The sequence below is a fragment of the Petaurus breviceps genome, unplaced genomic scaffold (genome assembly GCF_028583685.1).
Source record: "Petaurus breviceps papuanus isolate PSGF00001 unplaced genomic scaffold, PetGlider_PUasm1.0 91133, whole genome shotgun sequence".
In the NCBI taxonomy this organism is placed as follows: domain Eukaryota; kingdom Metazoa; phylum Chordata; class Mammalia; order Diprotodontia; family Petauridae; genus Petaurus; species Petaurus breviceps.
Window position 1 is genome coordinate 74666026 of NW_027187419.1, and position 22551 is coordinate 74688576.

Below are 22551 nucleotides of genomic sequence, written 5' to 3' on the forward strand. Positions count from 1 at the left end.
TCTTCTTCTTCTTCTTCTTCTTCTTCTTCTTCTTCTTCTTCTTCTTCTTCTTCTTCTTCTTCTTCTTCTTCTTCTTCTTCTTCTCCTCCTCCTCCTCCTCCTCCTCCTCCTCCTTCTCCTCTCTCCAAATTCTCTTCCACAAAATGACTAATATGGAAATGTTTTATGTGATTATATATGTATAACCTATATCAGATTGCTTACTGTCTCGAGGAGGGGGAAGGGGAGGGAGGGATAGAATTTGGAACTCAAAACTTTTTTAGTGTTAAAAACTGTTTTTACATGTAATTGGGGGAAGATACATTATTTAAAAAAAAAGAAAATTACCTGCTGAATGTATACTATACTTAGAAGAGGATATAATATATAATATTTAATATATTAATATAATATATAATAATTTAATATATTTAATATAATTATATTTTATATATTATATATTAAAAATAATTATCATATATAATATATAATAAAGATGCATTGTTCCATGTATAATCCCCTCCCGTATGTGGAAGCACTCATTTTATTTGTTATATTTTAGGTTCAGAATAAAAAACAATTTTTCAAAGTGAAAAAGTTGGACTAGATGGCCTCTGAAGTTCCTTGCGGCTCTAGATTCATGACATTCTTATGTCAGGACTTACACTATCTACCTCATGTGAGTAGTTATAAAGCTTAAAAACACATCAAAGCCCTTTGTATTCATTTCTTAAATTGTATTTTATTCTTACTTTGTGGAATAAAACAAGCATTTCTATGACATAGTATAATAAAAAAAATTGTACATGAAACTACAAATCTATTATACACAACTTGCCATTCCTTTTAAATATACAAAAAGGTTATATAAATTTCTTTTTTTTCCTTTATTTTCCCCCTTCCTTTTGTATTCATAAAATGATTCATAAATAAAAACTCCATGCTCAGGCACATGCATGGTTCAGTAATTCTGAAATCTGAACTAGTCTCTAGCTTCCTCTTTCTGCTTCAGTGGCTTTCTTCTCAAAGCAATTGTCTTCTCCAAAAGTTTCATCTTCTAAAATCCCTGAATTTGAACACTCAGTGGCATATTTAAATCTCCACTCAAACCTAACTTTGCACACTTAGATTATTCCTGGAGTGATATCTATAAATCACTAGGTCTAGGGAGAGCAAGAATTGCATCATGAGATGCCATTTCAGCCCATTCTAAAACAGAATAATTCTTTTATTTCTGAAGAGAGCCAAAGTATTACCATAAGAAATAATATATATGAAAACTATACAGAAGCATGAGAAGACTTAAATGAACTGATACAAAATGCATAAGCAGAACCAAGGAAACAAAAAACATAATGTTGACAACAATGTTAATGGAAGGAAGGAAGGAATCCTGAATTATGTAATTATAATGACCAACAATGGCCCCAAAGAAAAGAGGACCTGCTTCCCACCTTTCTTTGAAAAGGTGGACCAATGGAGATGAAACATTACATATATTGTCAGATTTTGTTGATGTGTTAGTATTGCTGAACTACTTTTTTTTCCTTTCTATTCTTTATATTCATTCTCTCTCTCTCTCTCTCTCTCTCTCTCTCTCTCTCTCTCTCTCTCTCTCTCTCTCTCTCTCTCTCTCAACAATGGATGGGTCTCCAGGAAGAAAAGAGGAAAAGAATATATTTAGTAATACAGGTGATTCAAAGCAAAATATATAAACACTTTACAAAAAAGAATGACAGTTTATTCTACAACTCTATTAGGCTCTCCCAATTCTTATAATATTAATTTCCCTAGTAGGGGGCCCAATTTTTCAAAATATACCACATGAAAAATAGAGAGTCAGCATGGCATAGTAGATTGAGGGCCAGACTTGAAGTCAGGAAGTCCTGGGTTCAAACATCACCCATGCCAATTTGGAGCTGTGAGACCATGGGCAATTCACTTAACCTCTCTAGGACTCAGGCAACTCTAAGACTATATATAGCTTATCAAGAAGTTGTGATCTGCCTCAAAGGAATGACTGTTTTATTCATGTAAAAGTGCAATATACAAGCACTTTGTAATATACTAAATTCAAGCAGCAATATAAGGTAGAGTTTATAGGTCTACATTTGGAAAATGTCCCCAGAATGAAGGTCCATGCCAAAGGTCTTGTCAAGTTCATATTGAAACTCATCAAGTTGATCAGTTGTTTCCTTATCATCCACTGCTCTCCCTTCTGACCAAGTCCAAAGGTCACCAAAATCTCTTGGCTCCTAAATCTGATGTTCTTCTCTCAATCTTCATCCTCCATGGCCTCTCTGCAATGTTTGATTCTACAGACCACCCCTGCCTCCTCGCTACTCTATTTTCCCTTAGCTTCCTGAACATTGCTCTTTCCTGGTTGTCTGCTTCTGGTTGAGTTCCTAGCTAAATGTTCTGTTACAGTCTCTTTTTCTGGATCGTCATTGATCTCCTGCCAACAAGGGATGGACGTCTCCAGGGTTCTATCTTGCTGTTTCTCTTCTTTAGTCTTTCATCTTCTTCCATGAGTTCAGTTATCATCTCTATGCAAATGGCATATATGTGTATACATATATATGTATATGTGTGTATGTATGTATGTACATATATCTTCTGAATTACAGTCCACTTTGTCAACTGCCTGCTATACATCTCTTCTCTGTAATGCCATCACCATGTCAAGCAAAATGGAATTAATCTTCCTGACACATTTTCCTGTTTTAGTAGCCCAATCTGCTTGATCACCAGGATTCACTGATTCAGATTCATCCTTGACCCTTCCTTCTCCCTTACCCATCTCCATCCCTAATCAATAGCCAACACCTATCCAAGAAATGTTTCTCTAGGATAGAGAATAGCTAAGACCTATCAGTTCTCCCTCCACAACTTTTCTCAGATCCATAGCATTCATACCCTTCTCTCCACACACACACACACACACACACACACACACACAACTACTGCCCTAGTCCAGGTCATCATCCCCTTTCATTATCCCCTTGGGTTATAATAGCCTCCTAATTGGTTTCTCTGCCTCTAGTCTGTCCTCTCTCTAATCCCACCTCTGTAGAGTCTCCAAAATAATCTTTCTAATATGATATCTAATAATCATGTTGCTCCCCTGATCAAAAATTTTTCGGACCTTAATAAATTAATATGATACAAAATCAGTCTGGTATTTAAAGTTCCTCTACAATCTAGCTTCAATCTTTTTCTCCAGCACTTTTAGAACCACTCCTCTTCATACACCCTAGGTCTCACTCAAACTAGACTACTAGTTATTCCCCTAATTCAATATCCCATCTCCCACCTCTGTGCTTGCATAAGCTATTCCTAACGCATGAGATGTACTCCCTCCTCATCACTGCCTCTCAGAACCCTTATCTCCCATCAACAACAAGCTTAACGGCCACCCCTTCCAAGATGCCTTCACTGATCTCCTTGGTTTATAGCACTCTCCCCCTCAAATTACCTTGATAGTTCTTATCTTTGTAGATTTTACACCCTCCACCCATCAGAATGTAATTTCATTGACATCAGACATTGGGTCATTTTTGTCTTGGTATCTCCACTCCCTCTTAGGCACTTAATAATGCTTAAATGAAATGAAATTAATTGAATTAGCCATTCTCTTAAGTTAATAGTAACATGTGAAGATATAGCCTGCAGAAGAAAATCATCTGGAAAGCCTGCCTGTTCCCTTTTCAGATTTTCAATATTATCATCGAAACATTTGTAGATGATTCTCATAAAGATTGTATGCAGATGACGAAATCATGGAATATAGTTCAGTAATCACTGAAATCCTAATGAATCAACTTTTTTGGGTGGGATAAACTTTCACAACATCCCAGTTACTGTCAAGGGTTCACTATCTTCACAGGCACCCAGGATATCACATCCTCCCCATCTCTTCATTCACACTGCCACCACCCTGTTACAGGCCTTTATCACCTCCTGTCTTCTGGTTTGTCTCATGGCCTCACGTTTTTCTCCACTCTAACCCATCCTATTCTCAGCTACCAAAATAATTATCCTAAGTATGGGTCTAAGCATTTTACACACATACACACACACACACACACACACACACACACACACACACACACACACCCCTCCGGTATCTTTTTTATTTACTCCAGGATTAAATGTAAAATCCTCCCTTTACATTTCTTTTATTCTTAATGCCCCCTACATATATACTACCTTATGTATATATACATACATACATACCCAGCTATAGTGGGCTATTTGCTATTCCTCACACACAACATTCCATCTTCAGTGCTTTTTTACCTGCTGTCCCCTATGCCTAGAATGTTCTCCTCCTTACCTCCACCTCCTGGTTTCCTTCAAGAGTTAGCTCAAATATCACCTTCTACTGGAGGTTTTTCCCTGGTGCTCCTTCCCCAGTGTTAATGCCTTCCATTACCTTCCACGTATATCAATATATCTTGTATGTACATAGCTATTTCCATGTTTTCTCACTCACTGACCATGATGTTTTGCTTTCCTTTGTATCAACACTGAGCATAGTATCTGGCACACAGTGCCTTATAAACAATGTTGATTAATAATAGTCTGCTTTCTTCCCCCAATCATTCAGTAACTTCCAATCTTTCAAATATGTCTAAGATTAATTGCTCAATCCTTTCAAAATTATGTCATGTCCAGCAAGGATGCCTTTCAGTGTGTGCTTCATCATATTAAGTGCCATTTCTACTTCCTCATATAGCACATTGGGTACCAAGGTATTAGTCCAAATGTGGTGTCTCAGCTATCATCAATGACAATAATGATTCACTGCAGAAATGCCAGCAAGTCTATTCCATTTTCATTGATTTATTGTCCTCTCTGAGTTCTATCTATAATTGTACATGAAAAATCTAGCTTACCTAGATCCAAAGCCAAACTTTCTGCAGACATATTTTCCCATTTACTGCTTTTTGCTGTTTTGTGAGGAGATAAACTTCTGCCATCCTCTTCCATGTGGTTTCGAAAATTACTACAATCTGATGTTGCCACTGACTAACATGCCATTCTACTTAGCAAGATCTATATCCCAGCTGACACAATGTCAGGGTTCTTTTGGTCTCTATTGTTGAAACTAATTTATCACTTAAATTTCTCTAAGAAATGATGACAATCAGAATCATAGTCTTTGTCTATGAATGTACCTTCATCAGATAATTACTTTTTAATTTAATTTAATTTTGTTTTTTTTTTCTTGTGAGGGGGGAAGGCAGGGCAATTGGGGTTAAATGACTTGCCCAAGGTCACATGGCTAGTAAGTGTTTAGTGTCTGAGGCCAGATTTGAACTCAGGTCCTCCTGATTCCAGGGCTGGTGCTCAATTCACTGTGCCACCTAGCTTCCCCTTCATCAGATAATTAACAGAAATGTGCTCAACTCCTCTCTCCTTCTGTGTACTGAGTAGGGTAATTTAGGCCTGAAAGGCTGTTACAGAGACTAAAGGTAAAAGAGTGAAAGAGAATATAGTGAGAGAGAATAAAGCAATAGAGAATAGAAATTCTATCACTCTAAGGGAAGGCTGTGTATTGAAAGGGTTTTATCTCTGGAGTTAGAGGACTTAGGTTCAAAATCTACCCCTGACATTTACTAAATGTGTGATCTTGGACAAATCACTTAATCTCCTTGGGCTCCAGTTTCTTCATCTGTAAAATGAGGGAACTGGACTAAATAGCCCCTGAGACCCCTTCAAGCTCTAAGTCTATGCTCCTTTGTGACTCCACTGAAGGAAAAAACAGTTCTTCTAAAGTACAATATCATAGGCTGATGGGATTTTCTCCAGTTTATGTGATGCTATTAATGTGTAGTCTTGTATGGTAGACTTGATCTGACTTGCTGAAGCAAGGTTAGACTAACCCTCATTAGGGCTCTAGAGGATACCCAAAGGGCTCGGGGTATCTCTTCTCTAATGCTATCTGCTCGAATCCTATCTAGTTATATTCTACAGCCTCTCCCTCTGCCAAAGTACCAGTGACTGACTTCTCCACCTGACTCATATGCTACCTACCAGAACATTGACTATTACACACTCTGGCTCCCCAGTTTGCACAGCCTCTTCACATTGCTGTGAATTGACAGGATAAGAATAATCAATCATCCCATCACATCTACCACCTACTGTCTAATTTTTCCTCCTATCTCCATTTCTATAATGTCTCTCTGACCTTTTACTCCTTCCTCTTTCTTACAGTGGATGAACCAAGAATTCTGACATTGTTTAAGACTTCCCCAGGAGCCAAAAGGAAACCTGGGCCATGCTGGCACTAACACTGACTAAAAATGTCTCAGCACAGACTTCCCTTGTGTAAGCTCCAACCCAAGACTACAGAACAGGACCGCTTAGTTGAGACAACTAGGTAACACAGTGCAAAGAGTGCTGAACCTAGACTCAGGAAGATTTGAGTTCAAATCTCACCTCAGACACGAGATGTGTGACCTGAGGCAAGTCATTTAATATCTGTGTGCTTCTGTTTCCTCTTATAAAAATGGGGATAACAATAGCACCAACCTCAGAGTTGTGAGATCAAATAAGACAACGTATAGACAGCATTTTGCAAATTCTAGCAAATGCTAGTTATTGCCATTATCCTAACCGACATAGTCTCTAAAAAAATATTTAAAATTTAAAAGTTTTTGGAGAGGTTATAGTGTTGTGTTAGTCTACAAAGAGAGATTCTCTGCAGCCTCTCTCCTCTGCAGAGAACCAGCACTAAGCTTTCTCTGGGTAATCATGACTTATCTAAACACACATGATTGTACAGCTGTTTGGAATAGCAGTAGATTTTATTTAAAAGTTGTCAAGGGAGAGCAGAGTATGATTATGCACGTGTATAGAAAGCCTTAGTGATATAGCTTCAGACAAAGCCCAAATATTCCTCCATTGTTAGAACATAAACTCAGGAGATTCTTCTCTAGCATGTCTCAAGGGCCATCACTGCTTCCTGCTTCTCCAAACACAACCTATATGATTTGCCATTTTCCCATGAGCCATACCTCAACCACACACCCATCACTCTATTTCCTGAAGAGGGTTCTTGCCAAGTAAATGTTACAAAATGCCAGGAACAGCCTTCAAAAGACTGGTTCCAATAGATCACATCAAGGCTTCCAAAACAATTTTAAAATATGGCATGTTTGCACACAGGAAACTTGGCTACAAAGAGACAGTTCCAAAGCAAGCTACGGAAACAATCTTGCAAGATCGAGACATTTGACAAGAGAATTTCATCAAGTCACAGCTGCAAAGAAATAAATGTTACATCTCCTTCAACTACATTGAACCGATTTGAGTACATGTGTGCATCTGACATAATAGCCATTCTGTCTTGGGTCTATGACAACCTCGACTGGTTTACCATCCAAATTGCTATGTGGAGGCATGCTTTATCTTATAGAAGTTAAACCTTATTGTGTAATACAGAATTATTATCATGTTTTCAATGTGTATCTTTCCTTTTATTGTAGAGATAGGTTTAGGGTATAATAAATTATCTGTTCCCTTCACTGATTTCTCTCCCAGAGAAACCAAACATTCCCCTTGAAATATGCTTTTACAATATGGGTCTTTTAGACCTCTTTGGAGGAAAGATGTCATATAATTTTAAGGCCTCTTTCTTCCCCTTTCATATCCACAGTTAAATTGTTTGTCTCTTAGCCGTGACCCCTAACCCCTTCCTCTTTCTTTCCCTCATCTTCCTCTGTAGTAAGTAGTCTCTAGAGGCACTGGAAATGTAGCTTTCCTATGGAACCAAGCACTGGACACTGGCACCCACTGAACTACCAGTAGAAACTCAGATCTTGCAGTCTTCCACAGCACTCCAGGCCTGTCCCTCTTTCCATTTCTGGAGGTGTACATTATATTAGGGCAAGGACAAAACCTCTGTTCAAGCACAGATTGGTAAATTAAGTCACCCTTTACCATATTGTCTTCTCTATCATCTTACCACCCTCAAACAATCAGATAAATCTACAATAACATCCAGATGAGACAGCTGTCCCAAAATTCTAGATGAGGGCTGAGTATACTGTCCTATGTTTTGTTTTCTCTTTCCTTTTGTTATGTGCCCAACCACCAAGGCCCTGATTCAAGCATTTTCTGGCATTTTCTTCTTCTACATTCTTGCCCCCACCCTTTACTTCTTGAAAGCAAGCAATGGCTAGCAGTAACACTTGGGACACACTTCCCAGATAAGTCCTCTTGAGGAACTAACCCCCCGCAACATTTTATCCTAGTCTAACTGGTCTCTTGAGGCATCTTGGCTTATACCTGCCTCTCCTTTCCTGGCCACAAAGGTAAGCGTTCTTTCAGACCCCGTCCCTTTGGCCAAAGAGAGAAAAATCAAGATATTAGGAGACATCTGGTTTTGCAAAGCTAAGACCCAGCAAGCAAGCTGTGCCCTGAGCTTGGAATAACAATAACAATCTTTTGTGCTCACCATATGTATGATCTCTGCCACAGAAAAATCCCAGAATTATTTCTCACCAGCATCAGGCGGTGTCTGAGCTTGGACAAGCACCTGTGTACCCGCATTCAGTCATGAAGCCCTGTTATGAATCGAACTCATCAGATTGTTGTTGTTACCCCTCATTGTCAGGGCTATAGCGGTAGAGCTCCAGTGTCTGTTTGCAAGCCATTCTCTTCACTTTGAAATCAAACTTCTGTTTCATTCCTGACTCTGCTATCTCTAGCCTGCTTTGTTTGGTTCTGGTCACCCACAGATCAGAGACTTGTTCCAGTCTGGTTGACAAAGGTAACACATGTGTGTAGGCTTTTAAAGTTTACAAAACACTTTTCTCACAATCCTATGAGGATTATAGACCACGTATTATTCCCATTTTACAGATAAAGAAACTAAAATTAGAGAAATGAAGTGATTTGTCTAAGGTCACACAATAAGAGACAGCACCTGAAATCACTGAAACATTAAGTTAGATACACCTTCTTCATAAAACAAAGGGAAATAACCAACTCACTTATATAATCCAAGGCTTATTCTAAGTGTTGGTGAAATCAATAAGAGAGGCAGCACACTATAGAGATAAGGCACCGGATTTCCCTCAAGCTCTTAGTTTTCTTATCTGTTGCCTCTTTTATATGATATAATTTACCCTAATCTATCACTCTTTCTTCTCTCAAAAAATTCCTCCCTTACCTCTTAATTTTACTTTTTAGGTATTATCCCTTCATATTCAACTCATCTGTGCCCTCTTTCTATGTATACATGAACATACATATGCCCACACTCACATATATATTTATATACACATACATCCTCCTATACATACATATATGTATGTGTATATATATATATACACACACACACATATTTATTCCCTTCAGCTATCCTCATACTGAGAAGAGTCTTATGAGTTACAATTATTGTTTTTCCATGTAGGAATGTAAATGGTTCAACTTTAATACCCTTATGATTTCTTTTTCCTGTTTACCGTCTCATGCTTCTCTCACTTCCTGTATTTGAAAGTCAAATTTTCTGTTCAGCTCAGGTTTTTTCGTAAAGAATGCTTGAAAGTCCTCTATTTCATTGAATGACCATATTTTTTTCCTGTAGCATTATACTCAGTTTTTCTGGGTAGGTGATTCTTGGTTTTAGTCCTAGCTTCTTTGACCTCCAGAATATCATATTCCAAGCCCTTCAAACCCTTAGGTAGAAGCTGCCAGGTCTTAGGTTATCCTGATTGTGTTTCCACAATAGTCAGATTGTTTCTTCCTGACTACCTGCAGTATTTTCTCCTTGACCTGGGAACTCTGGAATTTGACTATAATATTAATGGAGTTTTCTTTTTGAGATCTTTTTCAAGAGGTGATCAGTGAATTCTTTCAATTTCTACTTTGCCCTCTGGTTCTAGAATATCAGGGCAATTTTGCTTGATAATTTCTTGAAAAGTGGTGTCTAGACTTTTTTTTATTATGGCTCTCAGTTAGACCAATAATTTTTAAATTATCACTCCTGGATCTATTTTCCATGTCAGTGGTTTTTTCCAGTGAGATATTTCACATTGCCTTCTATTTTTTTCATTTGTTTGGATCTGTTTTATAGTATCTTGATTTCACATAAAGTCGTTAGCTTCCAATTGCTCCAGTCTAATTTTGAAGGTTTTATTCTCTTCAGTGACTTTTTGAAATTCCTTTTCCATCTGGCAAATTTGGCTTTTTAAATCATTCTTCTCCTCATTGGTTTTTTTTGGCCTCTTTTCCATTTGAATTAGTCTATTTTTTAAGGTGTTATTTTCTTCAGTGTATTTTTGGGTTTCCTTTAGCAGGCTGTTGACTTGCTTTTCATGATTTTCTTGCATCATTCTCATTTCTCTTCCCAATTTTTCCTCCACTTCTCTTACTTGATTTTCAAAATCCTTCTTGAGCTCCTCCATGGCCTGTAACCAATTCATATATCTCTTGGAGGCTTTTGATGCAGGAGTTCTGACTTTGCTGTCTTCCTCCTGCTCCATGCCTTGATCCTTTTTGTCCCCAAAAAAGATTCTATGGTCCATTTGTGCTTCCTCTGCTTGCTCATATTGGCAGCCAATTACTTGACTTTTGAACTCTTTGCCACAGTAGAACTCTGCTTGCAGAAAGGAGAGCTATGTCCCAAATTGCTGGGTTTTTTGCAGCTGCCAGAGGTATTAGATGGGTGCCCTTTCTACAGCCCCCACAAGCTCTGGCTCACTGGTCACATACCTCAGGACCACCACCCAAGACCACAATCTGGATCCAAGCAGGTCAAAGCAAGAGCAGTAACCCTCTGAATGGTCACTTGGTCCCCCTACAATCTACAGGCCAGGAGCTCCAGAAGCAGCCACGTGGAAGCAGCAGCCACCGCACCTCCTCTGCTTCTTGCCCCAGGGGTAGCAGTTGGACCATGCCCCCCCTGTTCCAACCAAGTTTCACACTGACCTTTTATTTTGTCTGTGGTGTTTGTGGATTGAGAAGTCTGGAAACCACTACAGCTGCTGGTGATTTACTCTTGTGAAGTCTGCTCCTGCCGCTGCTGGTTGGGGTTGCCCTGGGGCTAAAACCACCTCTCACTCAGGACTGTGCTCAACTCCCAGCACCCTGCTGGCCTGCCAGGCTTCCTTCAGCAGGAGATCTGTTTCTCTTTGTCACTTTGTGGGTTCTGTAATTCTAAAGTTTGTTTAGAGTCATTTTTTACATGTATTGGAGGAGGTGGAAGCCAGAGCCATGTGGAAGTCCTGTTTCTACTCTACTATCTTGGCTTCACCCACCCCCCCACCCCCCTGGTTTTCTTATCTGTAGAGAGGGCATGTGACATTGTATCTAGAAAGCTATCCTTCAAGCCAGGAAAAACTGGATTCAAATCCCATCTCTGACACATACTGTATGGATGATCAACTCACTTAACTCTCAGCACCCCAGATAATGCAATAAGCCTCTAAGTGCAGAGAGGATGCCAACCTGAATTGGTAGAGGGAGTCATCATCTGGAAGTTTCCTTTGCCAGTGCAATCACAGATCTAGTCTCTATCCTTAATCCTATAGAATGAGGAGGTGATAGGGATCTATTAAGCTGACCTGTCAGGCATCCCCTGAGCCTGAGGACTTGTCTCATCATGTCCAGGAAACTCCTCCTTCACATGGACAAGGTACGTACCAAGCCTGAGACCTTTGCCCCTAACCCCAAAAGAATTTGGGTCTCATTTGTTTATGGGCCCTGGAAAATCCCACCTTGAACTCCTTGAATTTCCTCACTTGATCTGGCTACTACCCACCCTTAATCTTATCTTGGTTCCAGGCCTCTGACCTCTCTAGTCACCCCAACCTACTGGCTACTCCCATCAAGAGCCTCCCTAGATCCTTCCCACAGTCTTTCTGTATATAACATCCATCTTGTTTCCATGAAAGTGCTCAGATTCCTTAAGAGTCTAGCCAATGCTGAGATTTCTGAAGGGTCTGGCCAATATGGCAGATTTTTAATAAACTTCGTTTTTCTCCGACTGAAAGAAGGCTTGGCTTGAATTATTTGTGCAGGACCCATGTGTTGCTATTTCAGGTCTCAGCACTCCTAAACCTCAACACTATCAACTCACTCCCCCTTGCTTCCTGCAGGCATGATTTTCCTTTCAAACCCAGTGAAGTTGTGCTGTCACATTCATTCAACTTTTATAGGAAAATTTTATTAGGAATACTTTAATTTCAAATTCTTTGTGGGGCATGCAAAGTACAATATCATAATTCCCACTTTGCCTCAACCAGTCTAAATTAGTCCCAAACCCAAACCTAATGCATCTAGGCAAGATGCCTCTCTCCAGAAAAAGGATTCCATTAGTCTTCTTATTTTATTCTTATACTTGTAAATATTAAATAAAATATGACTCACAGCTCAGATTTATGTTGGTCAACATTTTTTTATCACAAGTTAAAAGCTAAAAAATAAAAATGCCCATTTAGAACAAAAGTATTAATGTTTTTTTGAGCCTAGAGAATAGGAGGGACACAGCCCAAAAAGATTTTGGCTTTCTCCCAAGAAAAGAAAGAAAGGGGATGGGGGAAAGTGTGTCATTCTCTTCCTGCTCAATCAGCAGGGCAGATTTCTCACAAGATTCTTCCATGCCTGGATATCCTTCACTGCCCTGGATAAGGAATAATCATAGTACATGCACTGATCTCTGCTATTTGCTCTTTATGATTTTACACTCACATCTCTTGCTTGTGATGACTTTTGGTTATCTCACTTGTTTTGCTTCCTACTTCTTCTACCCAGGGGTAGCTAGGTGGCTCAGTGAATAGAGCACTAACCCTAGGTGACTCAGTGAATAGAGTCAGGAGGAGATGAGTTCAAATCTGGCCTCAGACACTTGACACACTTACTAGATATGTGACCTTGGGCAAGTCACTTAACCCCAATTGCCTTGCCTTCTCCTCTCCAAAAAAAAAAACCAAACCCCTATTTCTTCTTCCCACAAACTTCCTTAAGCCACCTAGGTCATGACTGGTAGAGAACTAGTAATCATAGTCACTGCCTAGCTATAGAAAAACTGTGTAAAACAAACTCAATTCTGGTCTATAGTTTGTTGCAGCTGGTGACCTGCTGCTCTGTAGCAACAGTGCCATTTGAGGGAGCCGGGAGAAGAACAGAGAAAGAGTTAAAGAGAATTTTATAGTATATTCTCTGGAGCATAATTACAAATCTTGCGCTCACATTTTTTGATGTGTGCAATAGCCTGAGGATCATTTTACAAGAAGATTCCTGAAGCCCAGGCAGAAAAAAGTACCTCTTCAGACAGGTGACACTGGTGGAGAAAAAGGAAGACACTTCCCGACTCTATGGCCCAAAGGTGTACTTTTAGTATGCTTTTAAAAATTATTGGTAATATTCTTTTAAGTACTGTGACTTATTTCAGAAACCGAGTCCCAGAAAGACCAATACCATGCAATTTGGTGACTGTTTCTATATCATACCAGATGTTCAAATGAAAACTGACAGTTGTCATCAATCATCGTGAATCAACATACTGAGAATGTGAACATCTAGGTGATTTTTTTTTATTTTAACAAAACATACTTTCTTCTAATTAGGCAGTCTCTGAGTCTCATGTCCAAAATAAAATTTGATTTTTCAATTTCTTCTTTAAAATCTTCACATTATAAAACCCCTGAGTACGAAGGGATGTCAAGTCATTAATCTAATCCATACCTGAAGAGAAATTCTCTCTATAGCATGCTGACCAGTATTCACCCAGTCTTTGCTTGAAGATCTCTAGGAATGGAGAATCCTGTCCCCACCTCCGATTCCCAATTTTCCCAATTCATATTGGGATGACTCTAATTGTCAGGAAGCTTTTCCTATTGCTCCAAGTTCTGCCCTCTGGAATATAATGGAACAAGAGTAACCCCTCTTCCACAGGAAAGCCCTTCAGACACTTGAAGACAGCAATCATTTTCCTAGTTCCTTTGACTTCTTCTCATATGGCAGGATTTCTAGGTCTTTCATTCACTGGTCCAGTGGTTGTCGTCTGAACACACTCACACTCCAGTTTATATCAATGTCCTTCTTAAAATGTAACACCCGAGATATGAGAAGAATTTCCAATCTTTCTTCGGAAAGGTGAGGGATATGTAAAATACTTCGATAAAGGTCAAATCATTGAAATGTTTTTAAATTTTGCTACATTGTGTTTTTTCTCTTTTTTTATTTGTCATAAGGGATAGCTAGCTGTCTGGGAAAGAATAGATCTCATTGGGAAATCTAGGTAATGTATCTACAAAATAAATCAACTAAAACTTTGTAATGTGTTTCCTATATTTCAATACACTACATAAAAATAAGGTCTATCTAGGGCTGAATACAGTAGCATTATCACCTCCCAAGTCTTGGGCATATGCCCATCTTATGCAGCCTAAGAATGCTGTCATTCTGTGATTACCCATCCATTGTCCACTTTCTGAAACTGAATAATGAAAGAAAACAACTTACTCTGGAATTAAAGCACTTGAGTCCAAATCCTGATAGTGGCCTTACTATGTGTCTGACTTTAAATTAATTACTGAACCTCCTTGGGTCTCAGCTTCCTCATCCATAAAATGAGGAAGTTGGACTACATGGCCTCATAAGTGCCTTCCACCTTTGGATCTACAATCTCTCTGTCCTAAAGGCAGATGCAATCCTTGTCTGAAAGAAATGTACAATCTAAAGGAAACATGCAAACATTAACAAATAGAGTCAAAAAGTTGTTTTGTCAAATGTTTCAAAGGGTTTTTTTTTTCCAATTTGCTAGTTTCAGGGCTCATTCTAGACGAAAAAAGGAACAATTTGCTGTCCCCAGTGAGATCTCTGGATACTAAGAAAACACATTAATAAAGGGGAGCATCTGGTTGCCCTAGTTATGATGTTCATGGCAGAGAGATCACAACAGATAGCTTTCACAGACGCCAAATGTTTCAGCTACAGTTCAGTATTTTATCACCCACAATGGGAATTTACTAGGAGAACTGGTGAGGTCATCTTAGCATGGCACATTCCATAACTCTTCCACCAGGACTAGCACGATGGGATCTTTATAGAACTGTAAAAAAGAGAGAAGGGGACGTTGCTAGCCAGTCACGTTTGTAGAAAATAAGGATAAGAAACTGGGATGGGTATGTTGAAAATCTCTTCTCAAAAGTCTTAGAGAAGGTAGAAAGAAATTTATGGTAAAGATTACTTGAAGAAATAAAGCCGCTGGTGGAGTAGTAAGCTGTGCCTTTTGCTTAATTGAAAATATGCATTGGTACATAAAAAAAGGAACTAAAATCTCTCATTTTTCGTCCTGTTAAATTTAATATTTGTTTATCCTGTCTCTGAGGAAATGAGTTGAGAACTCAAGTCTTATGAGAATTACCATGTACTAAAAGTGAAATAGTGAGGTTTGGAGTGTAAAAGCAATAAGCAATCTTTTTTTTTTTTGGCTACAAATTAACAAAAACTAGGGATTTCATTTTATATATTTCTACTGTATGTGCATATGTATTAGTTTATGCATATTTAGTAACAAGATTTTGCTTTATTCAAAAAGAGCAAATAGCCACAGAAAGCTGAGAATGTCTGGGGCAAAGAGAATTGTCTTATTTCAACTCTACACCAAGGTGTTTCTCTCCTATAATGATAGCATTGACTAGACCTCCTCAACAAAAAATAGCTTGATTAGATTCTGATTTGAAAAGGGAGACTACTACCCCAGGGAGACAGAGAGCATCTATATATTTGACACTTACTCAGAGCAAGGCAGCTATCCCCGAAAATTCAGCATCCTCCCCATACCTCAGTATCATAGGCACTTTATTGTATCTACTAAATATACACAGCTCCTTTTTATTTTTTGTTTTTTAATATAAAATGATTTGGGACTCTTTTGTCATGGTGTCTAGTGACTTAAGATCTTCTCCTCTCACCCTCCATGTGACCCTAAGAAATGGATGCTAGTTCTTGGCCTCTGTGTTTGTTTTTTTCCATTCTGGGTAAATGACATAGAGCCTCCATAACTTAGGATGCCTTGCCATTCTGTGTACAGAGTACAGTGGGCATTTCAGCATCCTAGTGTTCCAGGCTTAGTTTTACAGCCAACTCAGCATCAATGTCCTTAGGAACAAGGAATGACCTTCTAGACCCAAACCAGAAGAAGATGAGCTGAGTCTTATCCAGCAGTCAAGTTGCATCTAGACATCATCTTGATGAAACTGATGCTATGGAGAGCTAAGTTTTAGACCCACTCATGGAGACTAAAGTATTATAAGTATAAGAAAAGATGTAGCCCCTGAGGGGCTGGGGAGTGGGGGGTGTGCTTGTTCTTTATTCTTATTATATCTTTTGAGCAAATATTTCTTTGTGAAAGCAAAAAATAAAACTCTAATGAATCCTTTTCTTTACAAGTATTTAGTTACTTTCTTGTGGGATAGATTTACAAGCATGCAGACTTTAATTAAGCTTATACTTCTAATTAGAGGAATGATTTTATGTATACACTATATAAAACTTAAAAAAAAAACTAGAACTAAAGACATGGGAGAAGTTGAAGCTACAGTCTATTTAGCCGTAACCCAATTCCAGCCTATTTTTTTAGGTCAGAGCCTTTTGAGACATTCTAAATCAGAAATGTCTTTAGTTGTCTCCTGCAGTAACACTATTCTTCATAATAGGAAAATTTGACTGCCATTTTCATCAACAGCATTGCAGAATGCAAACAAAATCAGACTGATTATATGGTGATTGACTCAGATATTAAAGACATCAAAATTCCTTAACCAAGCTGTCTGAACAGTTTTAAGCTTTGACAGGAAACTGAATAGACTATTTTTCCCCCTCTTTTTATACATCTTTTCTTGAGAGAGAGAGAGAGAGAGAGAGAGAGAGAGAGAGAGAGAGAGAGAGAGAGAGAGAGAGAGAGAGAGAGAATTGAATACCTTCTGACTGTGGGTACCAATCAGACTATCTCACCCACTTACCTTTCACCATCCTTAAGTCTTACAATACACCAGGACACTTTGGCTCAGAGTACCTATTCATTCGACCTACTTCCTATTACTAGAATCCCTTGCTCAAATAACTCACTGTCATTTAAAAAAATTGTATCTAACACTGTCTTGATGCATCATATCCTATACAGACGTCTACCTGCTCAGAGCTTGCTTTGGGTCTCATCGGATACTGTGTTTGTTTATTAAATGAGCCTGACTGATCCCTGCTCTAGCTGACTTTTCTGACTCTGGGTCATTCTGCTGGGTCTTTTTGCAGTCTCAGGCTATAATTCATACCTCTTGCTAAAACCACAAGGAAATCACATCCTGCTGAAGCCAGTGACAACATCCCAACCCAAAGGGAGTCATCATAAACTGCTGCTACCAAAGCAACCCTTCTCCCTATACTGACCACTATTTTTCTTGGAGCTGTCAATCAATCTCTGAATCCTCTTTAGTGCCTACATGTTTCTACTTATGATGAAGTAATTACAGTGACTATTACTATTGTTAAAAGAAAGCCAGTCTTAGTGACAGAGTTCCAACTGGGTTTTCTTTAGGAAATGACAGCCTTAGAAAAGTATTCTTCTCTGTCAATCACAGCTGTTCTTAACATGGCAATAACACAACTGAAATTTTGCTGCAATGGTTTTTAAACACAAAATGCCATTTTTCCAGGACTCTGTTATCCTCTGACACATTTCCCCCAAAGCCACCTCTGCTCTTTACTCTTTGCATGTCCCTTATTAATCAATAGATATTTATTGGACATCTCTTGTATGCTCATCACTGAATCAGACAGAGTAGTGGATGTAAATATAATTGCTATTAATATTAATATTAACAAATATATTAAATAACATAAGAAATAGGAATTAGACTTATGATTTAATTAATAGAGGGCTGTTGCAAAGAGGGTTTTATCCAGGTCTTCCTGGATAAAAGGTCAGTTTTCTATCTACTATGCTATACTACCTCATTAAATACTATGCTAAATATAACATTTATGATAACAAATCAGAATGATGAGAAATAATATTAACGTTAATAATAATTACTGACATTTACAAAGTATTTTACAAACATCTCCCTTGAACCTTCCAACAAACTTGTAAAGTTGGTAATGATGGGTATTATTATTCCAATTTTATATGAGGGAACTGAGTGACTTTATTATGGTCACTTAGCAAGTAAAAGTCAGAGGCAGGACTTGAATCCAAGACTTTCTGACAATACAATTGACATCAAGTTTATAATCTGAGAAGGAAGATAAGATGCAAGCACATAAAAAGATAACAAATGGTGTAGGATAGTGGAGAGTAGAAATATGTAGCAAATAAGAAACATAAATAAGTAGAAGGGACATTTGGAGCATGTCCATATTATGGGGGGAAGAGGCTTGCCTGGGCATGCCCAGATCTCCTAAGATCCTAAGATCACTCTATACACCCTGTACCATTAGCCTTCCTTGATTGATTCCATAGCCAGAAAGGCTGAGTCTTTAAAATTGTCAAGAATGAGACAGCTGCCCTCTTCCTAGCTCATATTTTTTCCTGTACTCTCTGAGCACAGATCACATTTTACCTAAAGCAAGGCCACCATGAACTAAACCTGTGAGAAGGGAAGACCTTCCCTTCTCTGTCCCTTCTTTTACACCAGCTCTGAGAAACGAGTCTGGGAATGTTTGTGTCTCTTCTATGAACTTTACTGAACCCATATCATGGCAACCCTAGAGTCAGGATTGCAGGCTGGATGTTGTAGCCAGCTAGGCCTCCAGGAAAACACAGAGAAGACAGGGTGCCTAGACTTGAGCCCAAGGGAAGTTTTGTTTTTGGACCTGGAATTGTACTATTTAGGTATGGAGCTAAGCTGTGACTTTCATCTTCTTCCCTCATCAGAGAATAAGATGATGCAAAAGGGAAAAAGGACTCTTCTTTTCATATGTTGAGGGAATAAATTTTTATTTTGTAATTATGCCTTTTGAACTAATTACTGATTTGTAAAAACTATTAGTGGCTAACTGAAACTGAGGTGCAGGAGATTACCTTCTATACTTGAAGAACAGGGGACTGGTGACATCTAGAGAACATACACCTACCCCAATCATCTTAAGGGTACCAGAGAACCCTAGTGGAGGGGTGAAATCTAAGCTATCTCAACTTCTAGGGACAAGGGGCCAGGTTAGTCAGTGTTACACAAGCAATCCAGATATAACCAAAAAATCTTCAGAAAGAAGGTGTGACTTAAAAGTAGTAATGTCAAAACCAATATGATTGTAAGATGAGGAAAGACCCAAAGGTAACAAAATACAGGAGTCTGGCATTGAGATGTAGTAGGGAATAAACTTTAGAAGACAGAGGCCAGGTTTTGGAGAAGTCGGAATATCAGGGAAAAGAATTTAGATTTTGTCCTATACGAAACAGAAGGACATTACCAAGGTTTTGAGAAAAGGGGTGCCAGGATGAAAACAGAGTTTGAAAGAAATTTGATAGCAGCAAGCAAAAGTGGTTATGGGAGAAAGACTGGATTTGGTGATGAGGGCATAGATTAGGCTGTTGGCAACAGGAATGGAAAGTAAACAACAGATAAATGAATTAATTAATTTAAAAAAAAGTTAGTGAGTGAGTACTCTGTGCCAAGCAATGTGCTAAGTACTGGGGATATGGATACAAAAGAAAAAAGTCCCTATCATCAAGGTCAAATAGGGAGAGACAAAACATATAGGGGACTAGTAGCCAGGGAAGAATGTTTTAGATTGAGAAGTCACAAGGATGGTAAGTAAAACCATGTGAGAGTTAAATGAAATACTTTTTCAATTTGCAATAGTAATACAGCTATCCCTTCCGCAATTCTGGGGATGCAGTGCCTCTGCAATCTGGAAAATCTTTGTAAAATTTTTTGTCCTCCATACTAGAGAAGAAGTCTGAATTTTTTTTCTTTTTCTCATATGGGCTGTTTACAGTACCTTATTGTCAAATTTGGGTTGATATTATACAATACTATACATATGTTTTATGCATTTCTGAGTTTCTAAACTTCTTCTCTGTCATCTACAGCTTCCGCAAAACTCCCAAAAAATTCCCATTTAATTTCTCATGCCATCCTGTGACATATTGAAACCATGATGGGGAAAGTTATGATGTGGAAGGGATAACTTTGTTGATTTGATTACTGTTCCCAAAGAGTTGGAAAAGGGGTAGACATGCTGACAAAGCAGATGAGAAAAAGATGGTTGTGGTGGAATATGAAGAATGACTATGTGTGGGGAGTGAAAAGTTCTCAGGATGGTTGACTTCCCTCTCCCCCCACCCTCCAGCCTCCCCTTCTCGGCGGAGCCCTGCCCCCTTCACTTATGCTGTCAATCAGCAGCAAGCCCTTTCAGGAGTCTTTTGACCTCCACCCATGTTGGTGGTTATACCCTTATCAGCATTAGGCCCTTTAGGGTTTTTCCACCTCCAACCTGGATGGAGACTTTAGTCCCTCCCTTCTTCACTTTGGCTTTTGCCAAATAAGGATAGGTACATTTGAATTGGCTATCCCCCATTTCCCTATTCTTTGTAAGCCCGCCTCCCAGCCACTAAGGCATAGTGGTGGGCTTTCTTGTTATTTGCCATTGGGGAAGATTTTCGCACCAAGACTTGAGCCCACCTCTTAGCCGATGGGAGAAGGGGGGGGAGGGAGTTTGCATTAGGGTATAAATTCTTGTTCAGTCTTTTGTAACATGCCTCCTCTTCATGATCAGTCATGGGGAGGACCACCCTCTTCTCCCAAGGGGAGAGAATAAAATTTCCTGTTCTTATCCTAAGAAATCTCCATGTTCTTGATTAAATTTTGGATGGGGTTTTTCATCCCAAACAACTAGAACCAGCTAATTTTAGTGGATCATTTGAGTTTCTTGCTCACCAGTCAGAATATGAGGGATGACTTCCAAAGCTGAGAGGGTTAAGTCAATAAAGGAATTGGAAATATGATGCCTCAGAGGGTTTAGCAATAGAGAAGATAGAAAGAAGATAGCCATGGTAGAATGTAAAACATGGCTAGAGTCAGCTAGACACAGTGAGACGTGATTTTGTACTCACTCACTCTCCTATCAAGATTGATGTAGGTTCCATCACAAAAAAAGGTGACAATAATACTGGGAGGGGAAAGTGAAGAAAATCATGGTGAGGAAGATAATAGATATTGTTATCATTCAAATAACATTTTAAAGTTTGCAAAGGGTTTACAAATATAATCTCATTTTATCCTTAAAATAACCCTGAGAGGTAGATGCTATTATTTTCTCCATTCTAATGATGGGGAAACCGAGGCAGACAGAGGTTAAATGTCTTTCCCATAACTAGCAAGTGTCTGAGGCTGGATTTAAATTCTGGTAATAGAGAGAATTCAAAGACACCTGCAGGTTTCCCAGTCTGGATAACTGGGATTAGGATGGCAATATTGATGGAGACTATAAAGTAGAGTCTACTAATTTTCTCCAAGTTACACATGAATTTAGATAATACTTCAATTATAGAGGAGGATTATGGGAAAAAATAATTTGTTTGGGAGTCATAATATTTTTCTTCACCACACTGCAGCCCTTGTATATTGAAAGAAGACCAAATAAATCGTTTTGACTATTAGAAACACCCAAATTAACTATAAAGGAAGTATAAAGAAAGATGCTATCTGCATCAAGAGAAAGAACTGACAAAGATTAATTTTACATATATACAACTATTTGTATCTAATGGTAGCCATCTCTAGGGCAGGAGGGAGGGAAGGAAGAAAAAAATGAAAAGAAAAAGAAAAAAATTACATGATAATTTTATTATATATTCAAAAGGAATAGCAAATTGTACATAATAGATTTGCAGTTTCATGTGAAATCATCTTTTTTTTTATTATACTCTTATGGAAATGCTTGCGTTATTCCATAACTTAAAAATAAAAAAAAATTTTTAAAGAAAGAGGATCAAATAGAGGAAAAACCCCTAAAGATCCCTCAAGTGGCAAAGTAACAAGGAGTTGTAAGTATTAAATTTTCCAAGTGACAAACCATCTCTATAAGGTTCTAATGTATATGGTGTAGATTAAATTTCTTGGCCATTACACAATTCTGAATCCATTCAGAAATTGCTAATCTTGAGTTCCACTAGCATGTATCATCCACTTGGAGCCCATACATGTGTTTGATCAGAAAGCATGAATGACTATCTGGACGCAATGATAGGAAAAGGAGGCAACCTGAATTCATATGGAGACACATTGCCTGAGGCAAGAAACTGTTTCTACTTTGACACTCTTCATCATCACCCCACACACACACACCTGTTTTTTGGTGGTTTCAGAGAGGTTCCATACCCAGGGGTAGGAAGAAGCCTAAGGCTAGGAAGATGAAAATTTTAAAGCCAAAAGAAGCAAGCTAACAAATACCATTTTCCATCCAATAAAACATTTATTTTCTTCATTGTGCTAGGGTACGTTGAAGGTGAGAGCCAAGTTCAACTGCTACTTGTAAATCAAAATAGCCCTTGCAGTTTTATATTTCATAAAAGAGAAATACTCAGTGTTGTATCACTTTATACCTAGT

The 22551-nt window shown here is 38.5% G+C and overlaps 1 protein-coding gene across 1 annotated transcript in view; it reads left to right on the forward strand.

The window, feature by feature from the left end:
• Window positions 1–22551, forward strand: part of TNFAIP6 (TNF alpha induced protein 6) — a 492222-nt gene that overhangs the window by 210580 nt on the left and 259091 nt on the right. The window lies entirely within an intron of this gene.